Raw genomic sequence first — 16,483 nt, forward strand, 5'->3', positions numbered from 1 at the left:
TTCACTTTCACTTTCTTGTAACTGTGGCTTTTACTGGATTTCATGCTTTTTGCAATATTGAAAGGAAACTGCAAGATTTAATGTATTTTTTGAATTAGTCCAAAGTTTCTGTTCTACTTTGTAAACCTACCAATATCCCCATTAAAAGAAGAGGAGGCCTTCTTGGTTCCCGAGTGGTCAGGGGACCTGAAATTGGGCAATATCTTTATGAGGACTGAAACATGGTATATAATGGTATATAAATAAATACTGTAATGTAAACCAAAGTGTCAATGAAATTTGAGTCTGCAGAAAGGTAAGCAAGACAGGGAGGGTAAGTGAGGAAAAGTTGACTTGATGTTGAAACCACATTGTTGGCACTTGATGTTAAAATGAAGGGTAAGAGGAGATTTCAGACTTCTTAGACACATATAGTGCTGCACTGTTAATTGGATCAGACTCTACAAGCTGCTGTGCAGATCTCTGGTTGCACCTTCACTTGAGCTGCTGGGACAAAGAATATGATAGATAGTTCCCATTTTAAAAAAGAAGTTTATTAGTGTATTAACTCAGAGCAGAATATGGTTTTTGGTTTTGGTGTTGAAGTATTTGGGCATTTTGTTAGCCAATATTTTTCTGTGCTCCTCTCCTCTCCCATTCATTTACATTAGTTCCTCAGCACCTGAATGCTTTTATACTAAATGCATGGTTTGCCTGTAAACATGGAAACAAGTGAATTTTTCCACTTGGGAACCTTACTACAGGATTCCTGAGAACTGCTTTGGTGCTGCAATATCTTTAGCCCAACGTGGAGCAGTGCATGCAATTTGTGTGGGAAGATGGAAAACTGCCATAGACTGAGTCAAGACCATTGGCCCACCTAGCTCAGCTACTCTGACTGGCAGCAGCTCTACATAGGTTCAAGCAGTGGTCTGCCAGCCCTGACTGCACTGGCTGCCAATTAGTTTCTGGGCCCAAGTCAAAGTGCTGTTTTTTTATTTATAAAGCCTTAAATGGCCCAGGACTGCAATGCTTCAAGGATCGCCTCTCCCCATAGGAACCCACCCAGACAGTGGCGTTGCGTGGGGGGTGCAGGGGGGGCCGGCCGCACCGGGCGCAACATCTGGGGGTTAGGGTTAGGGGGCGCAAATCCACGGGTTAGGGGGTGCAAATTACTTGCCTTGCCCCGGGTGCTGACAACCCACGCTACGCCACTGCACCCAGATTCTGTGATCATAATGTGAGGCCCTCCTTCGCGTGCCCCTTCCCCAAGAGGTCCAGAAGGTGGCCACACAAGAAGGGGCCTTTTCTGCAGTGGGTCCCCATTGGTGGAGTGATCTCCCCAGGGAGGCTCTCTGGGCACCACAGCATTGCATATCTTTAGGCACCAGGTGAAAATACTCATTTTCAACCAAGTCTTGGGCTGTTAAATAATCAATGGCATTTGAAATGTATATTGGGAGGTGGCATTATTATTATTACCATTATTATATGCATTTTGCGCTTTTGTGTTGTAAACCACCCTGTGACCTTCAGATGAAGGGCAGTATATAAATCAGTAAATAATACCTGGGAATGTGGAGGAATGTACCTGGGAACTTCTCTTTCACCCAGCTCAAGATCTATAGCCCACCGCCATCCTTTTAGCATGACAATCGCTAGAAGTTGAGACTCTTTGCCATCTCTGGCACCAGTCCTTCGGAATGCTGACTCCAGAGCTAAAAGCAGCATTTTGGAATATGGAGCATCATTTAACTCCAGGGAAGCAGGATCCAGAAACAGGCCTCTGCCACTCCTTCCACACGCCCTTCTGACCGTATTTTAGTTATGCATTCATGCTGAATTCCCAAGAGGCAGCACTGCACTCTTTGAATTCCCATTGCAAAATAAAAGTGGCCTGGTTGGCATACAGAAGTGCCAAAATTCCTCTTACAGGTTAACTTTTTTATTTTATTTTTGGCAGAAATTTAGCGACAGATGTGGCTCATTAGAAAGGGCTGGGCCGTGCGAGCGTGCCAGGAACAGCAGACAACAGAGATTCCCAAGACAAGTCCATTCTGTGCCCATCACTGCTGACACTTGTGCCCCGAGGCAAAGGTCTGACCACCTTGCGAGTAGGCACTGTGCCACCATGGCAGATGGCCTTTGTGAGTGCAGCCAAGAGGCAGAGTCTGAGGCTGTGTTTCGTCTCAGAGTGCTAGAGGCTATATTGCTGCAAGGCTTTGCGGTCTGTATAGCGTGAGGGGCTGAGGCCATGAGCCAGTGTGATGTAAAGACCTGGGAGAGCACAGAGTTCAAATCCCCACTTAGCCATGAAGGTCACTGGATGACCTTGGGCCACTTGCAGTCTCTCAGCGTAACTTACCTCACAGGGTCAATGGGGGGATTGAATGAGGAGGGGGAGAACCACAGACACCACCTTGAGCACCTTGAAGGAAAGTTGTGGTATAAATGTAATAGTAAATAAAATAAAATAGATCCTTAGGTGCTTCATAGCTCCATTTAAGAAGCTAAACAGAACTGGGCCTTGCTAGTGTCTGCATGGGAAGCTTCTCTTTTCTGATGTTTCAGCAGCATTGGGGCAATAAGGGCAAGATGCAGATCTAAAACAATCACTTGGTGACTCCATCTATGGTTGGTTATAAGAGCTGCATGGACATATGTTGTCATGTTTTGGAAAACTGTGCCCCCTTTGCAGAGATTTTTGTTGTGTGAACTTCTCACCCTCAGTAGACATGTATGTATTTTAATTATTTTTATTTATTTATGTACAGCCCTTAATCAGAGGATCACGGTTTACAGGTAGATGTATAGTTCCATATATATTTATTAATAGAGGTCTGGATTTGATTGTTTCCTCAGTAGCCTTGAGTACATTTCAGAGTGGGAAGGCAGATTTGGGAGGGGGGATTTTAGCAGCGCTTTCGTTTTTAGAGTGCCAATCCTTTCTCCCTTTTTTGGCCAAGGCTCTGAAAAGGACTCTGAGCCTCCTCCTCCCCTTCTGCCTCACTCATCGCCTTAAAGGGGTCAGAAGACCAAGTCCTCCCCCTCCAAAGTGGAACATGGGGAGCTGCCTCCTAGCGAGCCAGACCACTGGGCCAGCTGGCTCAGGACTAGCTACCCTGATTGCCCACAGCTCTCCAAACTTTCAGGCAGAGGCCTTTCTCAGCCCTGCCTGGGGATGCCAGAGACTACCCTGGGACCTTCTGCATGCAAAACATGTACTATCCCCCCGCCCTGCTCCAACTATGGAGGGCATCTCATAGCAGATTCTGAGCCCCAGAACTATGCACGCTTGTGCACGCACACACACACTGATGCACACATAGTTGTTTCAGAGAGAAAGGGAAGGTTCAGCCTCTGTTTGCCCCCAAGTCAGCTGTTTGGTGGCCAGGATTTCCTCCGCATTCTTCACACTGCCACCTGCAAATCTGGCAGAATCCCCACATTTTATTAGCCACCATTAATTCTGTTGGCTTAACAGGTCCCACGATACCATGGATGGGTGTACAAGTGAAACCGGAGTAATAAGAGTAATGCTTCTGCCTTTGGGTAAGCCAATCAGGGGCTTACTGTGGGATTACAGTTTCTAATTCAAAATGTTGTCTTTAATTAACAACCCTCTTGCAACTTGTGGCACTTTTGGTTTTCTCCTTGCTATCTGATCTAATTAATGAACACAATTAGTATGTGCTATCAACTGTTGAACTCATTTGCATTTTATATTGAATGTGGTCTGATAATTAAATTAACATGAATGACAGATGAGCTGGCTTCCCCCACATTACTGTACTGGGAATTTTAAAAGAAATAAGCCTTTGCATATCCATTACAAATATTTTGTAATTGGGCAAATCTTTGCAGATTGAAGTACTTGGACACATGAACTTGCATGACGGGATGCAAATGTGGTTGGCACGGTTCATTTGTCCCACAATGCCCCAAATCATAAATCTGAACATAAAACATCAGCCTTGTGTTTTACTCTTTTTTGTCAGCCTTACAGCTCCAGTGCACAAATGTTATTGTTCTGAATTGTGTATTTGATACAGACTGACTCAGAATTAGTGGCTTGGGGAAAGATTTTAAACTACATTTCTCTAAATTTAAAATATTGATTGGAAAACAATAATCTTTTGGAAGGAATGTGAATAAATATTCAGAATAATTTGCTGTTAGATTTAATGAGCAGTTCAGTGCGGAACTGCAGTGGAACACTTTGGGCATCATCAGCACATCTGATGGAAGCATTTCGTTAAGAGAGACCTCTTCATATCTCATTTATACCCCAAACTGGGTGGGATCATAAAGTTACTTTCTTGGGATCCAACCTCCCGTGTTTACACTACTGTTGTAAAAGATGCTCACAGAACGGGATGCATTTTGGTTACGTTTTAGACATTTACAAGGTACTAAGTAACTGAAAATTGAATTTTATGTGAAATGGGCGTACTCTTGTTTCTTTAAACAAACAAACACTAAAATCAGCTGGTGCATAATTAACTTTAATGACAGATAGATTCAGGTAGGTAGCCGTGTTGGTCTGATACAGTCAAAATATATTTAAAAACTTTTTTTAAAATTGTCCAGTAGCACCTTAGAGACCAACTAAGTTTGTTCCTGGTATGAGCTTTCGTGTGCATGCAAACTTAGTTGGTCTCTAAGGTGCTACTGGACAATTTTTTTATATATTTAATGGTGGAGGTGGTGATGTAAACTCATACCTTCATTGGATCATATTTTCTTTCATTAGCTGTAGTCATATTCTTCAGGATATAACTAATAATCATTCTGGCCTACTAGTAGCCTTTCAGAAGAAAGTGGCGATTCCAGTAGCGACCATTAGGCAATGTAAAAAACCAGTCTTTTTTAGGCATACAGTGGCACCTCGGTATACGAACTTAGTCCGTTCCGGAAGTCCGTTCTTAAACTGAAACTGTTCTTAAACCGAGGCGCGCTTTCCCTAATGAGGCCTCCCGCTGACAGTGCCCTTCCACTGTTCGGATTCCGTTCTTAGACTGAGGTAAATTTCTCAAACCAAGACGCTATTTCCGGTTTTGCAGAGTTTGTAAACAAAATCATTCTTAAACCGGACTGTTCTTAAACTGAGGTACCACTATAATTCCATTGAATATGTCATTTCTTGTGAGGCAAGATGATAAGTCTTAAACACTAGAGTTTTTACAACTAAATAGCTTAATTTAGGCAGTGGATCCCATTCGGTAGTCTGTGGACCCTGGGGAATCTGCACAGCCCACCCAGGGGATCTGTGGCACCATTCACGTAGCAAAAACTACCATAGAGATACCAGAATTTTCAAAAGTTTGGAGTCCATAATCCTGCCTTTACTTGCTAGGCCTGTAACCAAGCCTGTCATTCCTTTCCCTTCAAGGCAATCCTGACATCAAACAGTAATTTAAAAAAAAGTCAGCCCTGACATGATGATGAGAGCCGCCGTCTGTTCTGACCCATGCGACAGCTTTATAGGCTGTAAATCTTCGGCTTTCTCTCTGAGTATAGTGGATTCAGCAAGGCAGAAAAACAGTGACTTGCTCTGTATTTAGGATATTCTAATCCAACAGATCTCAGAAAGCCAGGGATCTTTTCCAGCCAGAATGCACTGGACCTCAGTTCCGGCCCCTCTCAGGTGGGCGCCATTGCCATTCAAGAGAACAAGGGAGGTGTTCATTGTGAGTTCCGGCACCTCTTTTTCTAGAAAAATAGCATTGCAGAAAGCTATATTATGAATTTTCAGAGACAATGGATGGACATATCCACCATTTGGGGATTTTTTTCTGATAGGGATTTCAGTCCACATTCACTGAATTTGTATATTTATCTACACTGATTGGAAAAGGTATTTGATCCCCTGCTAAATTTGCCCATTTGCGCTCTGACAAAGAAATGACCAATCCATAATTTTAATGGTAGGTTTATTATAGCTGTGAGAGTCGGAATAACAACCGGAAAACCCTCAGAAACCCAGAAGACAAAAGTCAGAGATTGATGTGCATTATAATGAGTGAAATAAGTATTTGATCCCCTATCAACCAGCCAGATGTCAGGCTACCTGGTATCTTCACTGTATGTAATGAATCATAGAATCATAGAGTTGGAAGAGACCACAAGGGCCATCGAGTCCAACCCCCTGCCAAGCAGGAAACACCACCAGAGCACTCCTGACATATGGTTGTCAAGCCTCTGCTTAAAGACCTCCAAAGAAGGAAACTCCACCACGCTCCTTGGCAGCAAATTCCACTGTTGAACAGCTCTTACTGTCAGGAAGTTCTTCCTAATGTTTAGGTGGAATCTTCTTTCTTGTAGTTTGGATCCATTGCTCTGTGTCCGCTTCTCTGGAGCAGCAGAAAACAACCTTTCTCACTCCTCTATGTGACATCCTTTTATATATTTGAACATGGCTATCATATCACCCCTTAACCTCCTCTTCTCCAGGCTAAACATGCCCAGCTCCCTTAGCCGTTCCTCATAAGGCATCGTTTCCAGGCCTTTGACCATTTTGGTTGCCCTCCTCTGGACACGTTCCAGTTTGTCAGTGTCCTTCTTGAACTGTGGTGCCCAGAACTGGACACAGTACTCCAGGTGAGGTCTGACCAGAGCAGAATACAGTGGCACTATTACTTCCCTTGATCTAGATGCTATACTCCTATTGATGCAGCCCAGAATTGCATTGGCTTTTTTAGCTGCCGTGTCACACTGTTGGCTCATGTCAAGTTTGTGGTCAACCAAGACTCCTAGATCCTTTTCACATGTAGTGCTCTCAAGCCAGGTGTCACCCATCTTGTATTTGTGCCTCTCATTTTTTTTTTGCCCAAGTGCAATACTTTACATTTCTCCCTGTTAAAATTCATCTTGTTTGTTTTGGCCCAGTTCTCTAATCTGTCAAGGTCATTTTGAAGTGTGATCCTGTCCTCTGGGGTGTTAGCCACCCCTCCCAGTTTGGTGTCATCTGCAAATTTGATCAGGATGCCCTTGAGTCCATCATCCAAGTCGTTGATAAAGATGTTGAATAAGACCGGGCCCAAGACAGAACCCTGTGGCACCCCACTAGTCACTCTTCTCCAGGATGAAGAGGAACCATTGATGAGCACCCTTTGGGTTCAGTCAGTCAGCCAGTTACAAATCCACTGAGTGGTAGCATAGTCAAGACCGCATTTTACCAGCTTCTTTACAAGAATATCATGGGGCACCTTGTCAAATGCCTTGCTGAAATCAAGGTAGGCTACATCCACTGCGTTCCCTTCATCTACCAGGCTTGTAATTCTGTCAAAAAACGAGATCAGGTTAGTCTGACATGACTTATTTTTCAGAAATCCATGCTGACTATTGGTGATCACAGCATTCCTTTCTAGGTGCTCACAGACTGTTTGCTTAATGATCTGCTCCAGAATCTTCCCTGGTATTGATGTCAGACTGACTGGGCGGTAATTATTTGGGTCCTCTCTTTTCCCCTTTTTGAAAATAGGGACAACATTTGCCCTCCTCCAGTCTGCCGGGACTTCGCCTGTTCTCCAGGAATTCTCAAAGATGACTGCCAGTGGTTCTGAGATCACAGCTGCCAGTTCTTTTAATACTCTTGGATGCAGTTCATCTGGCCCTGGAGACTTGAATACATCTAGACTAGCCAAGTATTCTTGTACTATCTCCTTAGTTATTCTGGGCTGTGTTTCCTCTGCTGAATCATTTGCTCCAAATTCTTCAGGTCGGGCATTGTTTTCTTTATCGGAGAAGACTGAGGCAAAGAAGGCATTGAGGAGTTCAGCCCTTTCTGTGTCCCCTGTTTGCATTTCACCATCTTCTCCTCTGAGTGACCCCACTGTTTCTTTGTTCTTCCTTTTGCTACGAACATACCCATAAAAGCCTTTTTTGTTGCTTTTAACCTCTCTAGCAAGCCTGAGTTCATTCTGTGCTTTAGCTTTTCTGACTTTGTGTCTACACGTGCTGGCTATTTGTTTCAATTCCTCTTTGGTGGTTTCCCCCCTTTTCCATTTTTTGTACACATCCTTTTTTTATGAGCTGATATTAGAAACTCCTGCTGTAAGGGAGAGGTCTTAACTGTAATCCCAGCTCATTACTGTACCTGTACAAAAGACACCTGTCGACAGAAGCAATCAGTCCATCAGATTCCAAAGTAGCCACCATGACCAAAACCAAAGAGCTGTCCAAGGACGTCAGAGACCTGCACAAGGCTGGACTGGGCTACAAGACTATTGCCAAGCAGCTTGGTGAACAGGTGACAACAGTTGGTGCAATAATTCGCAAATGGAAGAAACACAAAATAACTGTCAGCCTCCCTCGGTCTGTGGCTCCATGCAAGATCTCATCTCGTGGAGTTGCAATGATCAGGAGAATGGTGATAAAGCAGCCCAGAACTACACGGAGGGAACTTGTCAATGATCTCAGGGCAACTGGGACCATAGTCACCATGAAAACAGTTGGTAACACACTACGCCGTGAAGGACTGAGATCTTGCAGAGCCCACAATGTCCCCTTGCTCAAGACAGCACATGTACAGGCCCGTCTGCAGTTTGCCAATGCACATCTGAATGACCCAGAGGAGAATTGGGTGAAAGTGTTGTGGTCAGATGAGACCAAAATCGAGCTTTTTGGCATCAACTCAACTTGCCGTGTTTGGAGGAGGAGGAATGCTGCCTACGACCCCAAGAACACCATCCCCACCATCAAACACGGAGCGGGGCATATTATGCTTTGGGGGTGTTTTTCTGCTAAGTGGACAGGACACCTCCACCTCATCAAAGGGACGATGGACAGGACCATGTATTGTCAAATCTCGGATGAGCACCTCCTTCCCTCAACCAGGGCATTGAAAATGGGTCGAGGATGGGTATTCCAGCATGACAATGACCCAAAACACACGGCCAAGGCACCCTTAAAGGAGCGGCTCAAGAAGAAGCACATTAAGGTCCTGGAGTGGCCTAGCCAGTCTTCAGACCTTAATCCCATCGAAAATCTGTGGAGGGAGCTGAAGGTTCGAGTAGCTACACATCAGCCTTGAAATTGTACTTTGGAGAGGATCTGCAAAGAGGAGTGGGACAAAATACCTCCTGAGATGTGTGTAAACCTAGTGGCCACCTACAAGAAACACCTGACCTCTGTAATTGCCAAGAAGGGTTTTGCCACCAAGTACTAAGTCATCTTTTGCAAAGGGATCAGATACTTATTTCACTCATTATAATGCACATCAATCTCTGACTTTTGTCTTCTGGGTTTCTGGGGGTTTACCTGTTGTTATTATGACTCTCACAGCTACAATAAACCTACCATTAAAATTATGGACTGGTCATTTCTTTGTCAGAGGGCAAACAGGCAAATTTAGCAGGGGATCAGATACTTTTTTCCCTCACTGTAGCTCTCATTAATTCCTATGTGGTTAGAGGCTAAGTGAGGTCTTCTCCAACAGCCTAGTTAGAACCATTTGGCTCCTCCCTTTCCAGGGTTGTCTCCATTCACCGCCATTCTTCATGGCTGAATCAGAAGCAGAAGTGAGACACTGAAGCCTTCTCTATTGACCTGGTTGGGGCCAGTTGCCATTTTGACCCTCCCCTCTCAAACCTATCTCTTGTATTGTCCATTCCACCAGATCTTTTTGTGACCATGTGAAAGAACTGTTCTTGGAATTACTCATTTTCCTATCCACACTCTGTTCTCCTTTTAAAAAATGGTCTCTTTGTTTGCATGGCATGTATTTTTAAAAATTGTATATTTTTATTACACCTGCTGTCTGAATTCAAAAAGCTTAAGGAGCTACTAGGTGAGATCCCATGGTCAGAAATACTCAAAGAGAAGGGAGTCCAAGATGGATGGAAGTTTCGAAATATTGAAGGTCCAAATGCAGACAATTCCAACAAAAAAGAAAACGAATCTATTTCACTAGTGAAATCACTAGGGCACTGAAAACTCTGCTCACTCATGTTTAAGCAGCTCACAGAAAAAATATGCTGTGTGACTACATGGTACAATTACAGATAGGCTAATGCCAGAAAATAATTCATCCTAATCGTCCCTGAAAAGAGTGGCGAAAGCTGTAAAAGAGTGACGAAAGCTGTACTGGGATGCAGTCTCAAAAATGATAGAATGATCTCGATATGAATCCAAGGCAGACCTTTTAACATCACAGTAATCCAAGTTTATGCACCAACTACTGGTGCTGAAACGGCGTTCCATGTGCTGCGCTGGTGCTGGCTCGCCAGAGCAGCTTCGTCACGCTGGCCACGTGACCCGGAAGTGTCTTCAGACAGCGCTGGCTCCCGGCCTCTTAAGTGAAATGAGCGCACAACCCTAGAGTCGGACACGACTGGCCCGTACGGGCAGGGGTACCTTTACCTTTACCTTTTTACTGGTGCTGAAGAAACTGAAATTGACCAATTCTATGAAGACTTACAACATCTTATAGAAATGACACCAAAGAAGGATGTTCTTCTCATTACAGGGGATTGGAATGCTAAAGTAGGGAATCAAGAGATAAAAGGAACAACTGGCAAGTTTGGCCTTGGAGTTCAAAACGAAGCAGGGCAAAGACTAATAGAGTTCTGCCAAGAGAACAAGCTGGTCATCACAAACACGCTTTTCCAACAGCACAAGAGACATGGACATCACCAGAAGGGCAGCATCAAAATCAGATAGATTATATTCTCTGCAGCCAAAGATGGAGAAGCTCTATACAGGTATCAAAAACAAGACCTGGAGCTGACTGTGGCTCAGATCATCAGCTTCTTATAGGAAAATTCAAGCTTAAATTGAAGAAAGTAGGAAAAACCACTGGGCCGGTAAGATACAATCTAAATCAAATACCTTATGAATACACAGTGGAAGTGAGGAACAGGTTTAAGGATTTAGATTTGCTGGACAGAGTGCCTGAAGAACTATGGATGGAGGCTCTTAACATTATATAGGAGGCAGCAACGAAAACCATCCCAATGAAAAGGAAATGCAAGAAAGCAAAGTGGCTGTCCAACGAGGCCTTACAAATAGCGGAGGAGATAAGGCAAGCAAAATGCAAGGGAGATAGTGAAAGATACAAGAAATTGAATGCAGATTTCCAAAGAATAGCAAGGAGAGACAAGAAGGCCTTCTTAAACGAGCAATGCAAAGAAATAGAGGAAAACAATAGAATGGGAAAAACCAGAGATCTGTTCAAGAAAATTGAAGATATGAAAGGAACATTTCGTACAAAGATTACCATAATAAAGGACAAAAGTGGAAAGGACCTAACAGAAGCAGAAGACATCAAGAAGAGGTGGCAAGAATACACAGAGGAATTATACCAGAAAGATATGGATGGCTCGTACACCCCAGGTAGTGGGGTTGCTGAGCTTGAGCCAGACATCCTGGAGAGTGAAGTCAAATGGGCCTTGGAAAGCAATAACAAGGCAGTGGAAGTGATGATATTCCAGCTGAGCTATTTAAAATTTTAAAAGATGATGCTGTTAAGGTGCTACACTCAATATGCCAGCAAATTTGGAAAACTCAGCAGTGGCCAGAGGATTGGAGAAGATCAGTCTACATCCCAATTCCAAAGAAGGGCAGTGCCAAAGAATGCTCCAACTACCGCACAATTGCACTCATTTCACACGCTAGCAAGGTGTGAAAATTCTACAAGGCAGGCTTAAGCAGTATGTGGTCCGAGAACTAGAAGAGCTGGACATCTGCAGAGCAGCCAGTGAAGGCGCAGACACTTGTCCACATTTATAACCGGAGAACCTGGGGGGAATATTTCTCTCTTTGTTTGTGTATGTCCATTTCCAAGTTTTTTTCTCTTTCCTTCCCTCCCTTCCCCCTTTGGCTGTGTATTTTCTTACATCTGTTACTTATCTATACACCATTTCTCTTAGAACTAGTTTATCTGTTTTAAATGCAGGGCTGTTTATCCTTTTAATTTTATTAAGATGGCTATCTAAACAGTGTTTAAAAGGTGTCACAGTTTTACAGGCTTAGGCTGCAATCCCACCCCTGTTAAGGCTGTTTGAAGTCAGTGAAATTTAGGAACACCTACTTGTACACAAAAACAGGCTGCACATACTGTTGCATGCGGGATTGTGACCTTTAACTGGAGTCCCAAACACATTCACTTGGAATGCCAAGTTCTACAGAAATTCATTTGGTCCTTTCAATACTGGCTTGCTTTCTTTCTTTGTTTTACAATGGATTTTAAAAATGTGGAAGTGGTAAATAAATCAGTATTACTCCCTATGGCAGGGGAGATCTGTTATTATGATAGTCCTCATTTTTAAATGAAAAAAGTACAATACCAGTCATGGAGTGGGGCTGAATTGGATTAGCATTGCAGCACAAAGGAAGGGAGGTTTATTCCTTTTCCCTCATGCTGCTTTCCTAGTGCTTGTATTTAGCCCTGAAGAGGGGTGTATGGGTGCCCACGTACATGCTACCCTTCCTCCTAGGGGCCAAACAGTGACTGGGGGTAATGTATGCAAATTTAATGGGAATAGTGAGACAGGAATAAGGATTCGTCCTCTTCCTCCTGGTGCTATGGGCTAGTCAATTATTATAAAAAATATTACTGATATTTGTTTTTTCTTGTAGACGTGCTTAGGATGCTGCTTTCAGTGCACAGAGCCTGCAGGTTTAGAGATGAGCAAAAATATTTTTAATGTGTATTTCAGTGTATATATAGACAGCTATTTCTTTTTTGTGACTTACCATATTGGCCTGAATATCTGTCGCACCCAAATATAAGACACCTTTAAAATTGGAAGGGGAAAAGAAAAAATACCTGAATATAAGCTGCTCCCTTCCTCGCTGCTCCTGGCTGCATACTGGGGGGTGGGGGGGAGCCGTGATGCGTTGCCAGCGTCCTTTCCCCTTCCTCACTCTCCCGCTTCCCGGGGAACTATGCACGGGGTGGGCACCGCTTGGCCGCACTCCTGGCGCTGTTTGCCCCGTGTTCCTGGCTGCATACCTTGAGGTGGCGAATATAAGCTGCACCTTAACTTTGGGGGGAAAGTGTGGCTTTTATTTGGGCCAATATGGTAATATAATCTATTTTGGAAGGTGGATTTAAGTATGAAGATAAGCTTGACTTTTCAACTGCATGTTCTCTCCGTGGCATTCAATTTGAAGTCTTGCCTTTTTCAAAATACTGAGCACGGGGTGGGGGAGTTAAACCAGCATTCAATTTTTTAAATAATCTTTTAAACCCCTGAAATAGTACAATTGCCAGTTCTGTAAAACTTACCATTGGGGGGGGGCACAAGATAAATAGCAGATGAAAACTAAGAACTCCCCCTGCCCCTCGCCTGGAAAATCAGAGCTTTCCGAATGGTGGAGCCAGAGAAATGGGAAGGCACGGAGCTTGACCTAAGCAGTGACATGCCCTTCTGATTAAACACTTACAGCCTGGGATTTGTTTATAGAGTAGCAAAGAAATAAGGCAGATCTGACTTGAGAGGGACATACTCAAGAAACAACTTCTTTTATCGTTATAAATAGTCTCCCGTAGACTCTAGCATTTTAATTGTTAAATGGGGTTTTGTGCCATTAGAAACCATATACTGCTGAAGTTCAGTTCCTGTTGCTTTGAAACTCTTACACTCCCTGGTATGACTGTCTTTGAAATACTCCTCCTGATACAATGGCATCTTGTCTACAGGATCCTAAAATATAGAAGAACTTTCTTCATTAGTGCTTCAGAATGGTATATGTTGGCATAATGGTCACACTAAAACATTGGTTCCAGCGCTGCCGCTTTGCTTTTGACACAGGCTAAGGCAGGCTTCCTCAACCTCGGCCCTCCAGATGTTTTTGGCCTACAACTCCCATGATCCCTAGCTAGCAGGACCAGTGGTCAGGGTTGATGGGAATTGTAGTCTCAAAACATCTGGAGGGCCAATGTTGAGTTAATCCACCCATTATTGCTATCTCATCCAGGGTGTTCAGCTGATTATGATGTGACTTTCCCCTTATTGGTCAAGATAAGCTGGTGACAGCAAAGACCACGGAATTTCTGGTGACCACCATAAAAATAATGGCCATGATTATGAGTTTTAATTTTTTAAAAAATAAATAGTTTGGCAGTTTTATCTGCATAATTGTGTTTATGTGTCTTTGCTTTCTGCACAAATTGCAGTGGCTGGTGATTGCTGCAATTTCTCTCTCTCTCTCTCTCTCTCTCTCTCTCTCTCTCTCTCTCTCCTTTATTTAGCCAGTATGTGGAAAAGGAAAAGTCAGAATCCCCAAACTCCTCACTGGGAGTTCAGCAGCTGAACTGTTCCTAATGGTCGTGTTCCCATTTGTATGGCAGGATTTGAGAGTGGCAGCCAGTGGCCTTTTAGATCCATTAGCTTTTTAGCTTGAGCATCCCTAAGAGACTAGCATCTGGATAGGGAATAAATAGCTGCAAAAGAGCACAGTCGAGTAGAAGAGTGTGTGTTTTGGCACTTTACTCAACATAGAATTCAACTCTGGTGCAAATAATATGTTTCTGCAGCATTTAGTTCAATCCCCCCAAGAATCAACAGCTATAGCACATAATAGCACATGAAATAAGCTGAAAATGCTGGTATAGAAATATTCGGTGTCTCCAGCAGGGACTTTCCTTTTAGAATATCGAAGTTAGAAAAACATACAGCAGACGGAACCAGTTGCATCTTCTGAAGGACCACTTTCTCCCATACAAAGCTGCCCATCCATCACCCTATAGTAGAATTATTTCCTCCGGCAGATTCAACCATTTATAACTTTTAGGCATCCAGCAAAGTCCACCCAGTTCACTCACGCTTTTAACAACATGTGGTGTCCTCTGTGAATTACTCTGCTGTAGCTGTTTAATTGATAACTACAAAAGATAATGAGAACACTGTGGGAACAGTGGGAACATTTTTCTGTCATCTGTCTGAAGAGAAAACAAATTCTCATTCTCAAAATGCCCTTTGAACCTTACCAAGTATGCATGTTTAGTTAGAAAGAGTGTCCAACTCTCATCTTTAGTCCACTGTCTGTATTTCTTTTTGCTAGAGATCTCCATCCCAGCAGCGAGAATCAGATTTATAATCCACATCTTATACAAACCTGAATCTAACGGAACTCAGCCCGTTGTATCTGTGGTGATAGCCTCCTCCCAACAAATACAAGTTTACATTGTTGTACAGCTCCCAGTGCCATCATGGCTGGACATGGATAAAATTCCAAGAACCGAAAGAGAAATGACAGTCACAGACAGAGCCAACCTATATGCTCTGCCATCTGCATTTGAGGATGTGCGGCTCCAACAGTTACCTGTACCTTAACTCTCAGCCCTGTCCGTATTACAGATTGCTGGACTCAACCACAACAGATCTTCCACTGTATGTGTGGTGGAGTTTTTTGGCTGGATCTAGCAGAGGCAATAGAATTGCTATTGGTGATTTCATACTTGAAGTTTCATGCTGTGCCCTGTATTGACATTAGATTAAATTAATGTTTTTGTGCTTCCTCTTCTGACACCAGATTGTTGCCGCTGCCAACTGTTGAAATACTTTTTTCATAGATCATCTGGCTTTAGACGGCTAATTATTACATTTCAATTAATATACACATTGCCACTCTGCAGGTGCTTTTTGAGGAATCAGAAGACCTCGGATATACTCAGAATGGATTCCGGTCCATAACAGTTCTACATGTGTTCATTCATAAGTCTATTCCATCCCATTTCAGCATTTGTGTGGGTGTGGTAAAACAGTGTGAAAGTCCACATTTATTTATTTATTTTAATTTTTTTTTAAATATTTATTAAGATTTCAAAAAAAATTACAAAAGTAATAAGAAAATAAAAAAGAAAACAAAAAATACAAAATACAGAAAAGAAAAATAAGACAATTAAAAATAAATCCATCTTTCCATGTCTTGCCTTTCATTTACTTGTCTCCCTGACCTCCTCACACCTCCCTTTTTTGTATTCCATTTCAAATGGTTAGTTCAGCAAATCCTTTCCCTCTTTGTTTTTATCTTAATTCTTTATCTTAACATATTATAACTTTATATTTTCATCTATTAACAATCCCTTTTTACATATTCCTTTTTAACATTGTTGCTAAAACCGCTTCATTTCATTCCGACATCATTTTAACACTCATTAATTTTACAATGTTTCTGTAGATAATCTTTAAATTTCTTCCAGTCTTCTTCCACCGACTCTTCTCCCTGGTCTCGGATTCTGCCAGTCATTTCTGCCAGTTCCATGTAGTCTATCACTTTCATCTGCCACTCTTCCAGGGTGGGTAGATCTTGTGTCTTCCAATATTTTGCAATGAGTATTCTTGCTGCTGTTGTAGCGTACATAAAGAAAGTTCTATCCTTCTTTGGCACCAATTTGCCGACCATGCCCAGGAGAAAGGCCTCTGGTTTCTTCAGGAAGGTATATTTAAATACCTTTTTCATTTCATTATATATCATCTCCCAGAAAGCCTTGATCCTTGGGCACGTCCACCAAAGGTGAAAGAATGTGCCTTCATTATCTTTACATTTCCAACAT

General features: G+C 42.8%; 1 protein-coding gene across 8 annotated transcripts in view; it reads left to right on the forward strand.

Annotated features, from left to right (window-relative positions):
- SCAPER (S-phase cyclin A associated protein in the ER) overlaps window positions 1–16,483 on the forward strand; it is a 215,371-nt gene that overhangs the window by 176,496 nt on the left and 22,392 nt on the right. The window lies entirely within an intron of this gene.

Source organism: Podarcis filfolensis, assembly GCF_964270895.1.
Source record: "Podarcis filfolensis genome assembly, chromosome: 9".
NCBI classification, from domain to species: Eukaryota; Metazoa; Chordata; class Lepidosauria; order Squamata; family Lacertidae; genus Podarcis; species Podarcis filfolensis.